The following is a 17,121-nucleotide window of genomic DNA, read 5'->3' as shown; positions in this document are numbered from 1 at the left end:
TGTTCCACTTTGTGTTAATAATGACAGAGGGATTGGAGCAGGATGACAGGACCCTGGGGCTCCCACCTGCATCCTCTCACCACTGGACTAGAATCATTTTTTGTCCTCACCAATGGCTATTTGTTCAAAGTGGATCAGCTTCAGTAGGAGAGAGTGAGGGACCCCTACCTCAGACTAGCCCATAGCTCAGTGATTAGCGCACTGTCCTAAGAGATGGTCAATCTCTATTCAAATCCTTTTCCCCATCAAGCAGAGAAGGGATTCGTTGGTTGCTGTTATATCTGCTTTGTACCATTGTGACAGGCAGACAGGTGGCTTCACCAGACCAGGAAGCCCCCGGGAGCATTTGCAAGCTCAAGTTGTGCAGCATTGGTCTGGCCATCTCTAACTCAAGCCACAATGAGGCATGTCAGGAAAAGGGGTGTGGCTGGAATACTGCAACAGAGTGGAGTTGGTGGCAGATAAGATCACCTTAGCTGCTCTAAATTTGCCCCCCCTCCAAGTCAAGGGGTACAAGCCTATCTGCAAGCCATCATTGCCCTGCCCCCGCTTACACCTGCAACTGTGTAAAGTTTGCCTAGCAGTGAGCAATGACCAATGATGTCATCATAAAATGGTGATGGTGTACTCCTAGCCCTGTGACAAAAGCCTGGCATCAAACAGCTCAGAACCTCAGGACAGGCCGGACTTCAGTTTTTGCCGCTTGAGTGCGTCGCTGAAAAGCAGGAAGGCACACAATAATGAAAATGATAGCACTACGGTCCCTGAGAGAACGGAGCTGTTGAAACCAAGCTAATTTCAATGGTTTAATGGGTGCAGGTTAGTCTTTGAACTGTAACCACTGAAAAAGGGGCCTCCCCAAGCATCACCACCCCACTGCCATTAGCGTCATTTTACCAAATGAACACACGTTCATCCCCCCACTCTGGGCTTCAATTCATACAGTAACTACATAAGTAAAATAAGTACACCTCAGGGACTGAAGGGGCTGGAGCAAATGGAAGTGTCTCCTCCTGGTCCATATCTAACTCAGTGTTCTGTTTTTAGAATAATGGGGACATGCATAAAAACACTTAGCTGTATCTAGACCCTCCTGGTGCTACTTTCCACAAGCCTTTCAGAACCAGCAAAGGCGGAGGGGAGGTGGGGGGCCTGCAGCATGTGATTTTTTTTGTTTTTTTTCCCCCTGCCCCAGACATTATACAGATGGCAGAATTGTTCACGTGCTCCACACTATTACAGTTGATCTACTGAACAGTTAAAACCGAACTCTTCCTGAATAATGTAACATAAACATTGGGGCCCAACAGCCGCACGCAGAGGGGCACAGTTCAAGTCAAACATATAGCAGAGCCCCTTGCGCTGAGTAATACGGGTATTCACCAACGGTTTTACACCTGCTCGGATAATAGAAATGCACTAACAGGGCGCTGTGCCCGAACACTGTACTAGAACTGGAAGAGGGGCTACAAGTCAAGCCCATGTTGCATCAGCAAACCCAAGTTTGATGAACCCTCTTGCTGGTGGAAGGGGACAGCCATACCATTTGCTGGGGACAGGTTTGTGCGCTTTAGTAGCACTTCATGCTTTAATTTGTGCCTCAGTCTCAACCTGGTCCACGCTGTCTGCTCATCTGCCCACAGCTCATTGTCCCTCCTTAGCAGCATATGGGTGAATTGCTTAGGCCTGGCCCATGCCTAGTGCTCAGCTTACTCTGCCCACACTAGCTAGCCATGCTGAGCTAAGTGTCCTGCCACCAATGTTGGCTTGGCTGTGGAGTCCATCCATCCCCCCCTCAGTGCAGCTAGTGCCTCTGCCTGTTACATGGCACCTGCACAGAGAACGGCGATGAATGACAGCCCATCACCACACGATTGGGTGAACAATAGCGCCCAGAGAAAGCAGGCTGGAAGAGTGGGGCTCCTTTGGGAGCTAAGCCAGAAGAGGTGCAGCCAGACCCATGACAGCAATGGAAAAAGCTGTCCCTCCCACAACATCCAGTAAGGACTGGATGCACCCAGATTCCCATGATGCTGCTGTTGAAGATGAAAACAGGCTGAGACCACAGGTTGTAAGAGTCGGACTCATCCCACCTATTTGTAATTTAAGAAACCAGCTGAACAAACCACAGACAAGTCGCTGACGGGCAACTGTGGGTGGTGCTGAGTTTCAAAACCTTCCCCCCCCCCCAAAAAAAAACCTGGCACGTACAACACAAAGTTTTGTTTCACTTGCTAATGCCCACCGAGTAGAGCACTGATTGTCCTTACAGTGCCTGCTGTTACCTTGTCAGCAACCCGCGATTCAGAGCAAAAGGGTGGAAAAAGCTGTAACAGGCAATTAACAGTATTTTTTTTTCTTTATCCGCCCCCTTTATGACCTAGGAAACAGGCACTAGAATGCAGTGGTCTCATGCTGGCTTGGCGCGCGGTGTCGTAGTTCTGTGCAGCTGAATGTAAATGTCACACGCTAAATGTTGGATCAGTCACTGCAGCATCATCCCACTCAGCAACTTGGCTAGCAGCCCTAGTCAGGAGCTTTTCCGAGGCTGGGGTACGAAACCTAACTGTACGTGTTGGTGCAGTGCTAAGGCTTTTCAGCATTGGCGGCTAGCCTTTCTACTCCAGCAAAAGAGGTGCCGCTGTGACTGGCTCTGGGGCAGAGCCTTTAGCTGGACTGACCCCTTGCTTTCCCCCAACCCCCCTATTTAATAGACTACTCTGGGGGCTTTTCGCAGCATCCCAATAGCTTATGCAGCTGCAACAAACACTCCAATGTGAGCCCAGATCCTCAAAGGGCTTTAGGCTCCTAATGCCCACTGAAATGGATGGCAGTTAGACACTTAAAGCTCAGAGCAGGCTGCTATCATGCTGCATATAGGAAGGGCCTGGATCTCCCCCACCTCGCACCTTGTGCAGTCATTTACGCCCCCACACACATTCAACCAGATCAGAATCCTAGCATTGTACACCCACTTTGCTCAGGTGTAAATGTGAAGTGGCGACTCAAGCCAGACGTGGTTGGTGAATACCTGGAAAGTTTTGCTTGTCAGTGGCCCACTTTGGGGAGAAGGCTGGTTTATCAGTGCCAGTTCCTGACAGCTGAAAGCATGAGATGACATCCTTAAGCACATCTTTGTACCGATTTTTTTCCTCTCACTTACAGTGCTGTAAAGCAGGAGCAATTCCTTTGCTGTCAATGGCGTTACATTAACATAAGCTCAGATCAGAACCATGCCCATGATCTTCTGCAGCTCAGACCATGTGTTTATCTACCTTGGGCAAGTACTATTAATCCCATTTCATAGATGAGGCACAGTGAGCCTAGGGGTGACAGGTCACGAGGGTGACAGCTACATTTGAGCTGAGAGGTGTGATGCCCAGCTTCAGCAGCTCTACCCACGCTTGCGCTGCTTAAGCTACCAGTTAAAATAGTAATGCAGCCAGAGTACCATGTGTGCCAGCTCTGGCTAGCTAGCGCAGTACAAGCCGCCCCAGCCCCTCCCTGGGTGCATCCTACCCATGCTAGACTGCTATTTTTAGGCACCAGCTGGAGCAAAGCTAGCCCAGGTATGGCTTCACTAACTGGGAATCACACCCGCAGCGAAAGTGTAGCCAGGCCCTGGGGGTGACTTTCAGTGAGACTAGGGCTATGTCTGCACCTGGAATGGGGGGTGGGGGCAGAGGGAGTCCTGGCTTAACCCGACAAACTCGCGCTAGTTCTAATTGAGCTAGAGTTCTAAAAATAGAATGTAGCGCGAGTAATGGACACAGCTAGCCACCCCAAATACTTACCTAGTGTCCCTGATGGGCATGAACCCAGGCTGGCTGGCCCTTCATGCTGCTTTTGCTCCCATGGCTACACTCTTTTTTTTGGTGCACTAGCTCAATGAGAGCTGGCTTACGTCTGTCGCCTGAAGCTGGAAACCAGCTCAGCGAGGAGACATATCCTAAGGGACGGGATTGTAGCCAGCGTAGACATACCCGCGCTAGCTTTACTGTACTAGCAGTGAAAGCTTGGCAGCATGGGCTTCAGAGAGGATTAGCCATCTAAATAATTACCCAGGGTCCCAGGCAGGCTCGTACAGCCCACTCAGAAGCCCCTTCTGCAGCTTCACTGCTCTGGTAGCTGGATTACCGCTAGCTTGGGTCAAGGGCGGCAGAGCCTTCCCAAAAGTTGGGGGGGCAGGGGCCCCCACCCCTTCCTCTTCCCCATGAGGCCCCGGCCAAGCCAGAGCCCACCCTTCCCCAGCCCAGGGGCCAGGCTCCCTGCCCATGTCCCTACCCCACAGATTCCCCCCTCTCCTCCCGAGCAGGTGGAGGGACCCAGGCTCCCCACAGCTGCTCACGCAGCACAGCTCTTGCCCCGACCCAGCTCCGGCGGGGGGAGCAGGGCCTCAGAGCCGCAGCCCGGCCACAGTAAGAGCCGTGTGGGCAGCTGTGGGAAGTAGGGTCACCAAGCCTCCAGTGGGTAGCTGTGGCATGGAACCTCCACCTGCCCTGGATTGGGGCCTCTGGAGGGTGGGAACATGGGCCAGGGGCTGCTTGGGCCCCCCTATTCTGGCACCACTGTCACAGGTAGGTCCATACATGCTGCAATTACACTCTGTGATTGTAGTGGAGACAAACCCTTAGGCTTCTAAGGGCTAGAACCAAACAGGGACTTACTTAGACCTTCTAAGCCTCAGTGCTGCATGGCCTAGCTAGTGCCTAAACCCTGGCAGGATTCCCAGACTTGTCTATCTTATCTGTGGGGCCCAAGCCAATAGATGTTCACAGAGCAGATCTAACCCTCACAAAACACAGCCTGTGTGTGTGTCCGGGTCCCCATTATAGCCCATAGCCCAGTGGATAGGTACTCACCTGGGATGTAGGAGGCCAATTTTCCTCTGCCTGAATTGGGCCAGGGACTTGAACCCAGGTGGCTGCCCTAACCACTGGTTTTTCAGGAGAAAGGGCTGCCCTGGCTTAAGTGCCTAACTCCAGGAGACAGTTCAGGGTTGGGAATCACTAGCTGAGGGAGGCGCCTGCCTCTGGCCTGGAGCTAGGTGCTTAACTACCTGTGAGGGGTGAGACCTAATCCCCACCCTTGTTCTCAGCATTTACTAATGGCTGCCGTGAATCCCTTTCTTAGGCTCCTAACACTCCCTATACAATGCATGGGGTGTCTTGCTCAGGGCTGTGAATTCCACCGTGTGGCAGGCAGGGCCGCCCAGAGGATTCAGGGGGCCTGGGGTCTTTGGTGGCAGGGGTCCTTCCACTCCGGGTCTTTGGGGCACTTCACCAAAGACATGGAGTGGAAGGACCCCCCACCGCCGAATTGTCACGGCGGGTCTTCGGGTCTTCAGTGGCGGGGCCTTCAATCCGGGTGTGTTCGGCGGCACTGAAGGACCCGCCCCCAAAGTGCCGCCGAAAACTCTCGTGGGGGCCCCTTCGGGACCAGGGCCTTGGGCAAATTGCCCCACTTGCCCCCCCCCTTGGCGGCCCTGGTGGCAGGGTGCCAAAAAGTTTGGCATTGCAATACTTAAGTCAACTCGTGACTGTAGCCCTTACGCACATTTGAAAATGGTTCCCTCACTGTTGTCTAAGGTCACCCAGAACAGGGATTTGAACACCAGGTGCCTTGAGTTCCAGGATTGTGAGTTGTGGACCATCTCCCTCCCTAGCTGAAAGGAAGGCTCTCTTTCCAGGGCCATAAGAGCACTGTTTAAAGTTACAGGGGAAATGTAAAAACATCCTCTATTTTCCCTTTCCTCTTAAAAGTCAACCATCACCTACCCAGCTAAGCTAATGACATTGCAAATATGCAATTAATGCAAACCATCTAACTCCCCTCAGCAAACATTTTTGCATATCAAAGAGCCAAAACAGTAAGTGGAGGAGAAGCGAGGGTGAGGAAGCTAGTTAATTCAAACACAATAAAACAGAAAATCACTAGCGTGGAGTTCCTGATGCCAACCGCAGGAGAAAAGGCACTCATGTTTACATAAGTAAATGTGGTCAAGCATGGTGCTATTTTTCTGTGTAATAGAGAAATGCATGACATTTTTACCTTGAGTACAAAGTATAAAGTAATCCTTTCTGATCGTATTACAAAGCATTCACGGATGCCGCATTCCGCAGACTGCATGTCCCAGATACACAGAGAACATCGTTATAAAGAAATCAATGACTTGATATGAAACCAGTAGTAGTAGCAGCATCTAACAAAACCAGTAACAGTTGTTCATTGTCTGTGGTTTTACAGACAGGCTGAGTGCAACGATTTGTATTAAATAAAGATTGACCTGAAGCTTACCCTACAGCTTTACACCAACACAACCCTTGCTTGAAAAGGTTTGGCTCACTTCTTTTGCTGTTCAGTTTTGCTTGCAAATGCGCCAGAGCTGAGATTTTGAAAGCTGCCAAAGGGATTTAGATGTCCAATTAATTTTAATGGGAATAGGGCACCCAAATCACCTCGGTAACTTTGAAAACTCTCAGCCCACCTGTTTTCTGAAATGTCCTTTTGGACCAAAGAATGAGCAGGTTACTTTGGGAAGCTTCAGTGAGATGTAGCTTTCAGGAGAGTAATAGGACAATGGGGATGGTGCTTTCAATATACTCTGGTGCTTTTGTGATAGATGGTTTCCAGCCGATCACTCTGTAAGTGTGTTTCCTTTCTGAATGTGTTTGTTATACATGCCCTGCCTTCTCCATTTACTGTTATTATTCTTTGACTGTACTATGGTAGCCCAGTCAGGATCAGAGCCCCATGGTGGTAGGTACAGCACAAACACATATGCCTCAAAGAGTTTACAAAATTTAAAGCGTGACTTAACAAGCACGTGTAACAAACCCTAGAAGACAGGGTGGGGAGAGAGGCAGGACAGGAATAACTGTTGCCAAGAAGGCCAATGGCATTTTGGGATGTATAAGTAGGGGCATAGCGAGCAGATCGAGGGACGTGTTCATCCCCCTCTATTCCACATTGGTAAGGCCTCATCTGGAGTACTGTGTCCAGTTTTGGGCCCCACACTACAAGAAGGATGTGGATAAATTGGAGAGAGTCCAGCGAAGGGCAACAAAAATGATTAGGGGACTGGAACACATGACTTATGAGGAGAGGCTGAGGGAGCTGGGATTGTTTAGCCTGCAGAAGAGAAGAATGAGGGGGGATTTGATAGCTGCTTTCAACTACCTGAAAGGGGGTTCCAAAGAGGATGGCTCTAGACTGTTCTCAATGGTAGCAGATGACAGAACGAGGAGTAATGGTCTCAAGTTGCAGTGGGGGAGGTTTAGATTGGATATTAGGAAAAACTTTTTCACTAAGAGGGTGGTGAAACACTGGAATGCGTTACCTAGGGAGGTGGTAGAATCTCCTTCCTTAGAGGTTTTTAAGGTCAGGCTTGACAAAGCCCTGGCTGGGATGATTCAACTGGGAATTGGTCCTGCTTCGAGCAGGGGGTTGGACTAGATGACCTTCTGGGGTCCCTTCCAACCCTGATATTCTATGATTCTATGAATAACCACAATAAGATTCTGTGCTTATGCAAACTAATTATTGCACAACTTGATGGTTCCAAATAATCTGAAAGGTTCTGTTAGAATTAACTAATCAAAGAAATAAAATAATGTCTCCCCAACTACTGCTTAGCCTAAGTAGCGCCAATGGACTGATTCCTTGTTGGCATAACAGCCAAAGTGGTTCTTGAGGGAGGAAATGATAGTAGCCTTGATTGTAAATGCAGCTGCAAAAAATGCTCTTTGGCCCTCTTAAAACCAGTGCAGTTTTTCAGATTTACAATGCTGCAATTGGCCTATACGCTCTTTGATGGCTTGTGTTCAAACAAGCAGTGATGGTTTTAGGACTATGCTAAGGACCACAGTTGGCTACTTAAGAAGTCACATATGAGGAGGAGCTACTGCACTACTATGAGATCCACTCTGGTTACTCAGCAACAGGCTATTCACCGTTGAGGCCAATCCAGTTCTTCTCTGATGGGAAGTTTCTGGCCAAATAATCCCCTCTAAAGAGATGTCCTTGATTCTCCTCAGTTGTGTGTAGCAGGCACCTTTGGGCCTCAGATATGTCGCAGATTCCTTTGCGCTGTTTTCCACAGCATCTCTCTTTAAACCCCACAGCAGGCAGTACAGAGGATTCTGGCGTACGTTTATTTAACTTCAGACTCATACATCATAACTCACAGTAGCTCTCCACATGCAGAATTTAAAACACAAGCAATAATCTAACTGAGATTGTGACAAAAGGAAATTAAAAAGAATCTACCTAAAAGGAGCCCTCAATTTTAAAACAAATAACTGTCTTCTCTATAGCCCCATCAACCCTGAAAGAAACTAGAAAAACATAAATATTGCAGCATTCCCAAAGGGTCACCAAATACATCTTCCAGCAGATCAAGATGAGCTGGGATGAAACACCCATCGCTACAAATGCTCTGCCACTTACCCCTCCACCTTTTAAAACAGTGGGGCTGTAAGCCTGAGCAGCTCTGTCGATTACAACTGCAGTGGTATCAGACGGGAATTGATACAGCTCTTCAAACAGCTAGGCCCCAAAGCTTTTGGGAAAGAAACCTTCTCCATAATGCACACCTGAGGAAGGACAGGGACTGACTTCCTTGGGGACTACAGAGTGGATGAGCTGGGTGGGTTTGTAGGATGAAGTGATCTGGGAGTGACTGAAGTGAAGAGAGGAATGTGATAATTTTTAGATGACCCCTCCTCTCTTGCCCAAGTAATCTATGACAGAAGCCCTTAGTCCTACAAATCCATCAACTCTCCTTCCAATACAGTGCCTAATTCCCCCCCACCTCCACAGTCGCTCATTAATCCCTCATCACAGACCCTCAAAGTAATTGTATCAATCTCCTAATAAAGTCCCTCAGGGAACACATGCACAACCATCCCCACTCCACCCACTTCTAGCTCTCCCCAGCTCCTAAGAGGGGAGATGACAAACTCCTCACTCACCTATGATGATAATGCACCTGTGGGCACCTCTGATGATGTGGCAGACAGTTCTCTTAAAGTTGCTAGTTATAGCAGTCATTGTCATTCTCAGTCTTTCACCAGACACTGACTGAAAAAGATTAACTCACTGAAAATACTGAAATTAGGTGTCTACAGCCGACTTTCTTTTAAAGTTCATTGTTTTAGCGTCCTTTGGGCAGAGTCATCCATTGACTTGGCAATGTGGTCAGAAGGAGAACTAGGGAATTAACACCCTCCATGCCCTGCAATCAGCTCACAATTACCATAAGGAGGAATGGTCTCTAGACACAAGGCAAAAATTATATAGGCATACATGCAGGATTATAAACTGTTGGGTTATGTGTCTAATAAGCATTCACATAGCGAGTAACGGGACTGATTCACCTCTGGTTTACTTCAGTTTTATGCCAGGATAGTGCTGTGGAAATTAGTGGAGTTACACTAATGTGAAACTGGTGGGGAATCTGCCCCATTGCTTGTCATTCTGCTTTTAGCTATAACCACAGGGCAGTTCGCTAGTGTACTATTTCAGGTTTCAGAGTAACAGCCGTGTTAGTCTGTATTCACAAAAAGAAAGGAGTACTTGTGGCACCTTAGAGACTAACCAATTTATTTGAGGCTCACAGACCTTCCATATTCCCGACAGACGCATTAGCATCACCGGTACCCTGTGTATTTGAGCATTTTGTCTTTTTTCTTTCTGTTTCACCCACAAGCACCTACAACACAAACACATTTGGACTGGCTGTCAACAAGAGCAAGGCACTCAGAATAGTTCCAGTGGAGGCTGCTTGGCTTTTCTTGTAAAAGGAGAGATTCAAGTAAGTTCTGACGCTTACATTCCCACCTTTGCTTGACAAACAGAATAGGGAAATGCCATCAACACGCAAGCTGTTCCTCAAACCACCTTGTTTTTAACTAGTCGTACTTTGCTGCCAGTCACAATGGAAACACACCACTTCCTCCCACATGCTCTGAAGTGCCTAGACTGTTGCTCTTCTCTTCAATTAAACCAATCAATTGCTTGTCTGTTATCCTAACCAAGTGCTTATGTCCTAGTGACTGCAAATACCCTGCTGCAGTGACTAAATCAGACAGTGAGATAATTATTTCCATGGCAAAAAAAACCCCGATCCTGCAAATACTTTCACTTTACTCCCATTGACTTCAATGGGAGCACTCACTCTAATAAAGTGAAACACAGATGTAACTTGTTTGCAGGATTGGGGCCATATGTGATATTATGTAGCTCCACAGACAATTATGTCTTCCCAACCTGTCCTGGGCACATCTTAAAATCCCATTTACTATTGCTTACAAACACTAGCTTGAAGTAGCTAATGAACATTTCATTTGGACAAATTTATAAAATGACTTGATTCAAATCTATTTAGAATCATGATTAAATCAACAGCCCTGTACCTAGCTAGCACAGAGCAATGTGAGTTGAGGAAGGATGGTCTTGTGGTTAACATGCTGGATTGGGATGCCTGAAATTAGGAAATCTGGGTTTCATTCCTGGCTCTGCCACAGACTTTCTGTGTGACCCTGGGAAAATCTCTCCATCTCTCTGCATCTTAGTTTCTCTCCCATCTTGTGTAGCTAGACTGTAAGCTCTTATTACATGCTTAGAGTGCCCAGCAACTTAGGGCCCTGCTCTCAGCCAGTGTTTCTAGGTGATACTGGCATTCTACTAACAAGTCATTCACGTTTTAAAGTACTGTGTAGAACTCCACCACCACTGGGATTTTTTCTGTCTGCCAACTTTAGCAAATCACAGGGCAACCTGTGAAGAAGCTGGAAGGAGACAAGGCAAAAGAGGCAGCTGCTCAGCATACAGGTCGAGTCACTACATATGAAAAGGGAAGGAGCAAGGATACTGGAAATGGTTGATTCAAAACAATACTGTACATTCTGGGCTCAGTCATGCACTTCCTTTGCTCGCAAAACCAGCTTTGACTTCAGCAAAGTAAATTAGTCTTTTTTGCTAGTTAAACGGGTTGCGACTTTTACACTTGTGTAGCTTCCCAGCAAAATCAGTGCAGGACCAAATATAATTTGAAATAAAATCAGGCATGGCGCAAGGGGCCCAGAGGGGACTATCTCTGCAAAGAGCAGGAATTCCACTAGAGGAGACCGGGCCACATCCCTAACTGGCTTATACTGCCAGAGTTCCACTGAAGTCAGCAGAGCTACATCAGTTTAAAGCAGCTGGGGATCAGGCCCAGGAGCTTTAGTTTTCACTAGTCACTGAGATTCCTGCTGGTGGAGGGAGTGGGAGGGATGTTCTCTCCTCTGCCCAAACCAGGATCTATATCCCTGGCCACCGGGGGGGTGGGGGCAGCACTGGCTCCCTGAAGAATCTCTTTGTCAGAAGAAGTTGCAGTCTCTTTAAGCCACGGCAACATACCCCATCCCCTCTGGGACCTGAGGGGAATTTAACCCAGTGTTCCTCTTGAACTGAAACCTCTCTTAAAAATATTTCTGACACAGAAGTTGCTTCACAGGCATTTTCTTTCTCCTGAATTGTTGCAATCAATTGACAAACTTGTATTCTTGGGACATGAGCCTGATTTCACTCATTCTGATGTCAGCAATTTTACATATAGACAGTTAAAGTCCCTTCTGATTCGAAGTAGAGCCCAAAGGGTATTTGGTAAAAATTGCTGCCATAAATTAAAAAGACATTCAGATGTCGTAGATGCAGATGGCTGTGTCCGCATAGTATGTATGAATGTGAGTGTGGTTGTGAGCAATTCTTACATGAAGCCCAGGGAAGCTTTGCTCCACTTTGGTGAGGAACTGAGGAATTATTCAACATCCCAGTTTCACTAGGGCTTCACCACATGAAGACCACTTGGTAACTTTCACTCTCCTTTAAAAAGTTCTCAGTCTAAACATTGCTTCTTATCTGATCTCTGGTATCTCAGTTCCCTCTCTCTCACCATCTTCTCATCTCCCTCCACACCACCCGTATGCCTCTCCACCTGGCCCTTTCATGACCTCTGTATCTTCATTGTCCATGATTTCTGTTCTGTTCTCTCTACCGGACTCTGCTATTGAATTAATTCACTCCATTTGCTCTTCCAATTTTGGCTGTCTTGCTGCTGTCTCAGGCACAACGTCCACCTCCCTAAACTGAATCCTGGTGCAACCCCAACATCGGATTCCTCCACTCCTCCCCAATGCCTTCTGGCAAAAGTCCTGAGTACACAAAGACTTTCTCTGGCAGTAATTAATTCTCCCTCCTTGTTTACTTCTGTCATATTCCTTGCCACCCACATTATTGTCCCTCCTTTATTAATTCCCATGCATGTAACCCCTTTGCTCATTTATGACCATCAACTCCCACCTAGAACCTCTCTTCTGTCCTGAGGCATCCTTTTCTTTACAGGACCTGCCACTGCAACCTCATCACTTCCTGCCTCCTGTCTCTCCTTGTCCCAACATTTCCCCCTCCCACGCCTCCTCCTTAGTCTCTCACTCTCCTCTAGCTCTTTCCCCTCACAGTAGAAGTATGGCCCAGTCTGTCGTCTTCAAAAAGCTCTCCTTGGACTTCCACTTACCTCTTCATCTAGCATCCCATTGCCCTTCACCGCTACATTCATAGGCTGTGCCATTGATAACCATTGTCTCCCAGTTCTCTCCTGCATCTCCATCTTGGATCACCTTTCATTTCGCTTCCTCCCCCTTCACTCCACATCACTTGCTCACCAAGGGACCAAATGTTCCGGAGCCAGTCTCAGGACCTCTACTCCACTCTACTCAGGACCTACTGTAATTAGGCTGCAAGCTCTTTGGGGAAGGGGCTATTTCTCCTGCAAACATGCTGAGTGTAATTTTGGACATTGTAATAATGAATAAAATAAAAATAATGAAACTAACTTTTTCTTCTTGTGATAAGGATTCTTGCAAAGTTCAAAATCAGCAGAACAGAACTCAGCACAAAGAGAGCTCCCCGGGCAGTCAACTGAAGGAGCATTGGCAACACCAATCCTATGTGCACACATGTCCACCTTCATGAACGAACCCAGTCCTCTGGGTTTGTTGCCAGCCTGTGAGCTGTGATCTTACCAATCTGATTTTAGAGGCTGAGTAAACTATGTCTTCCAGAAGGTGAACTTCGCAATGAGAATACAGCTAAAAACCAGAGATCCTTGCTGAATGTCACCATTGGCCAGGGGAAAGGAGGCATTCATCACTGATGAGATCCCTGAACAGAGATAAATTCCAGATGACTCATTGCAGTGGTCTGTGAGTCAGGGGTCGTCATTCATTATGCGCTTGTACAGAACCTAGCATAATGGGGCCCACCCTGGTTGTGGGGTTGAGGGACTACTGCCATAGAAATGTGAAATAATCATAACAATAGCATTTGTGGTGTCACAGTGGGAGGGATCAGGCACAGGGGTGGGGGAGAATAAATATTTTAACATTTGCAAGGGTTGTTACACTTTTCTTTGCTCATTGTTCCCACATTAGATGTATTCATCACTAAAAGGGTGCAAATTGGCATGCTCTCAGGTTGGCTAGGACAATGTTCCTTTAACAAGAGTCAACCAATCAAAGTTTTGGGGTGGTCTTCTCAAAGTTCTGAGGTCATCACTACTTAAGCTTCCCTTTTGTGGTTCATGTCACCTGAGCAACTTGATATATTCATTTCCTTGTAATTTACAGATAGAAATCAATGTATTCTAAATTTAAACACTGCGGATAAGGTATTTGGGTAAGCCTTCTTGCAGTGTAATGGCTGTAAACAAGGCGAAAATTCAGCCAAACCACTGAGACTATCACTCTCCTGTGTAGTGGCTATTAAACGATACCCACTTCCATCTCAGACAAACTTTAAATAAATAACCAGCTTAATTATTGCATACAAACCTCCTAATGGCAAAGGGCCAGCTCAGGGTTTCTGCTGCAGAGAGTTCAAACAGAAAATAATTCAAGGAAGTCCTATGGCCTGCATGCTGGTGGTCAGACTAGATCAGTGACGCTCAGACCTCAGTGGTTCAGGAGCCAAATTAGTGACCAATATTACCCAAAAAAGCTACAATAGTGGGAATTCATTGTTTCATATATATATATATATATATAAATAATTCTTACAGCAAAATGACTGACCAAGTATTATTTTTATCAACTACAATTGATTAATAACATAGTAAAATCACCTGATTGGTTAATAACTTTGGTTAATAATTATATCACACAGGTTTTTAATATCATGTGCTACAAAGAGCCACAGGAGTCACATTATAGAGCCCCTTGTGGCTCGCGAGCCTCGCTGAGTATCACTGGACTAGATGATCACAGTGGTCTTTCCTGACCTTACAATGTAGGAAAGCACCTCTCTCAGCTTTCCTCCATGGAACTGTGGGACTGATTTGCCTCTCTCTTATACTGGTGTAAATCAGGAATAATGCCATTGCTAAACTAGTATGAGGTGAGAAACAGGATCTTAGATGCCATCCCCCCTTTCAGGTGGACTTAAGCCCAAATGCACAAGACGGGAATGGAAACATGCACAGCCTGGCGTAGCACCTCCACTGCATGCTCCTCCTACTTGTGAGCTCACAGAAATTCCTCTGCAGGGCTACCACAATGTTGGGGAACTGCAGCTGGATGATTAGGAGGGGAGCAGCCACCTTACACATGTTTCCTTGGGACACAGCGAACCTCTGTGACAGAGCTGGTCAAAAACATTCAGTCAGAACAGGCCTTCATTTGGAAAGTATTTGGTGGGTTTTGTTTTTTTAAGCTAACAAACAAAAAAGAAAACCTGTAAAAATCTGTCTTTTCGTTTACAGTTTTTCCACAGCTAGCTCAATTCTGGCAACAAGCTATTGAGCTTTGTGTTTCTGGTGCAATCATTACTGTCCCCATACAACCACCACCACCGTAGTGATTCCTCACAGTGGGGTAGCCAAGTAGCCATCTGGAGGGGAAGCCATTGGCAGAGAATGTCAACAATTCTGCAGGTTTGGCTGAAATTCTCAGGGTTTCACAAAGTAGCCGTGACCTTTTGCAGATCTAGAAGGCTACCATCCCCGCATTGAACAGGGGATGATGCAACAGCCACGCTGCATTTAGAAATGCACCATATTTTTGAAGTCTCTCTCTCTAGCTCACTCTCTATCCCTCCCATGGGTTTTTTCCATGGGAGGGGACAATCATGAAGAGTGATGAAGCTCTTGGTCATGCATGAAAAGAAGAAATGAAAATGACTTATTGGAGGTGCAGCTAGTCCTGACCCAAAACTTTGGTTTCTGAGGATACAAAGCCCTGAGCTGTAAGAAAAGCTGAAACTAAAGTAAAGTGAGGAAGACAGAGAAATTTGATCTTATCTCATTCTATCTACACTATCATTAGAAACTGGAAATGCTCATCCTCCACTTGTGGAGGAAAGAATTGATTCAGTCATCTCATTGAGAAAAAACAATCAGTGTGTTAGAGAAGCCTGAAATACGTGGCATATTTGGTTTCTGTGGCAATTCCAAGCATGGATGGTTTGGAAGGCCCTGCTGAGCATTTTTATGGATTAGAAAATGAGAATTATAACCAGCAGGCCCCAAGAAATTATTACTAATAATTATTGGTATTCTGGTAGTGCCTAGAGGCCCCTATCGAAATCTGTGCCCTACTGCGCTAAGCCTGTACAATTACATAGTAAAAAAGAACCTCTACCCTGGAAAGCTTACAATCTAAATAGACAACACAGAAATTGGATGGGAGACGAACACACAGAGAGGTGACATGGCTTGCACAGTTTCACACAGCAGGTCAGTGGCTAAGTTAAGACTAGAATGCAGGTCTCCTGAGTCACTCACCACTGCCTTAACTGCTGGAACACTCTGCCTCTTCTTGCAGATCCTGCATGGAGGAATAGTGCTAGGCCATCTGATGGGAGATGGAGGGCATAAATACCAGAAGGAACTGAGATCTAGAGTAAAGGTTGGCTTCTGCTTAGATGACTTGAGATGCCAGGGGACACTTTCAAAAACAGGAGCAGAGGACGGAGCAGTACACAAAACTGCCCAGTCCCCATTAATATGAGTAGGAGTTGAGCATGGAGACTAAAGATAGCATATAACCCAAGTTCCAACCTGGGTGCCTAAACAAGTGGCCTGCATTCAGAAGCACAGAGCACCCACAATTCTAGTAGAAGTTAATGGAAGATGTTGAAGTTTGGCATCTCTGACAATCAGGCCGTTCCTTTAGCTGTTTCATTTTAGGCACCCAGATTTGAAAACTTGGCCACAATTAATAAAGTGCAAAGGAGCAATGTTTTGTGAGCAGTGATGTTTTGCGCCATTGCTTATGGTAAAGACAGCCATGAAATACATGTGTGAACAATGTAAGTATTGCATATGAAAGTCTCCATAGAAAGGGTTAAACAGAGGGAGTTTTACCCAAAGGACTCCCCTAAGGATTTGCTGCAGCAATCACACCTGGACTGTCAGGGGACTGCAGAACAGAGACACCAATAGTCAGAAAGGAAGTTGTTTCCCAGCTACAGGATGGGACACAGATGTAAAATCTGGGGTTTCTGCAAATGAAATTGTCTTGGTATTTTTGTCATCTCTGCTCAAGGGACAGGATTTGTGCAGATTTTGTGAATAAAGATAGAAGAAGAAATGGTACTGTGAGTCTGTGAAACTAACTTCAGCTAACCTACTGCAAAGCTCCAAATTCTGCTATCACTTGGCAAACAGACAACATCATAAAAGAGCTGGCAGGAGTTTTCTCTTGACATGACTAGGCACATAGGCTCGTCATGTTGTGCAATCAATGATAGAGAATAAAAATGTATTTGCAAAAAGATGCTCTGTGTTTCATCACAATTCTGTCCAGCTACATAATCTAAGCATATAAACCACCAGAGTAAGTGACAAGGACTCAGACCCTCAGCTGTGGCTGAAGTGTGCACAGCACACGGGGATTTGCGCAAAGTTGGCTTTTTTACTCCTTCAATCCCAAGCCATCTGTGTGTCGGGCTGATCCCCTACTCTATCTCAGAGCAACCTGAAGGCTGCTCTCAGTTACACCAGTTTCCAATTGGCTTATGGGGCCTACATAGTAGCCAGTAACAGTAGGGTTCATAAGATCCAGGGACATAAGGAAAACTTGG

The sequence above is a fragment of the Caretta caretta genome, chromosome 2, assembly GCF_965140235.1.
Source record: "Caretta caretta isolate rCarCar2 chromosome 2, rCarCar1.hap1, whole genome shotgun sequence".
Classification (NCBI taxonomy): Eukaryota; Metazoa; Chordata; order Testudines; family Cheloniidae; genus Caretta; species Caretta caretta.
The sequence above is the reverse complement of the archived record's forward strand: the minus strand, read 5'-3'. Positions refer to the sequence as shown.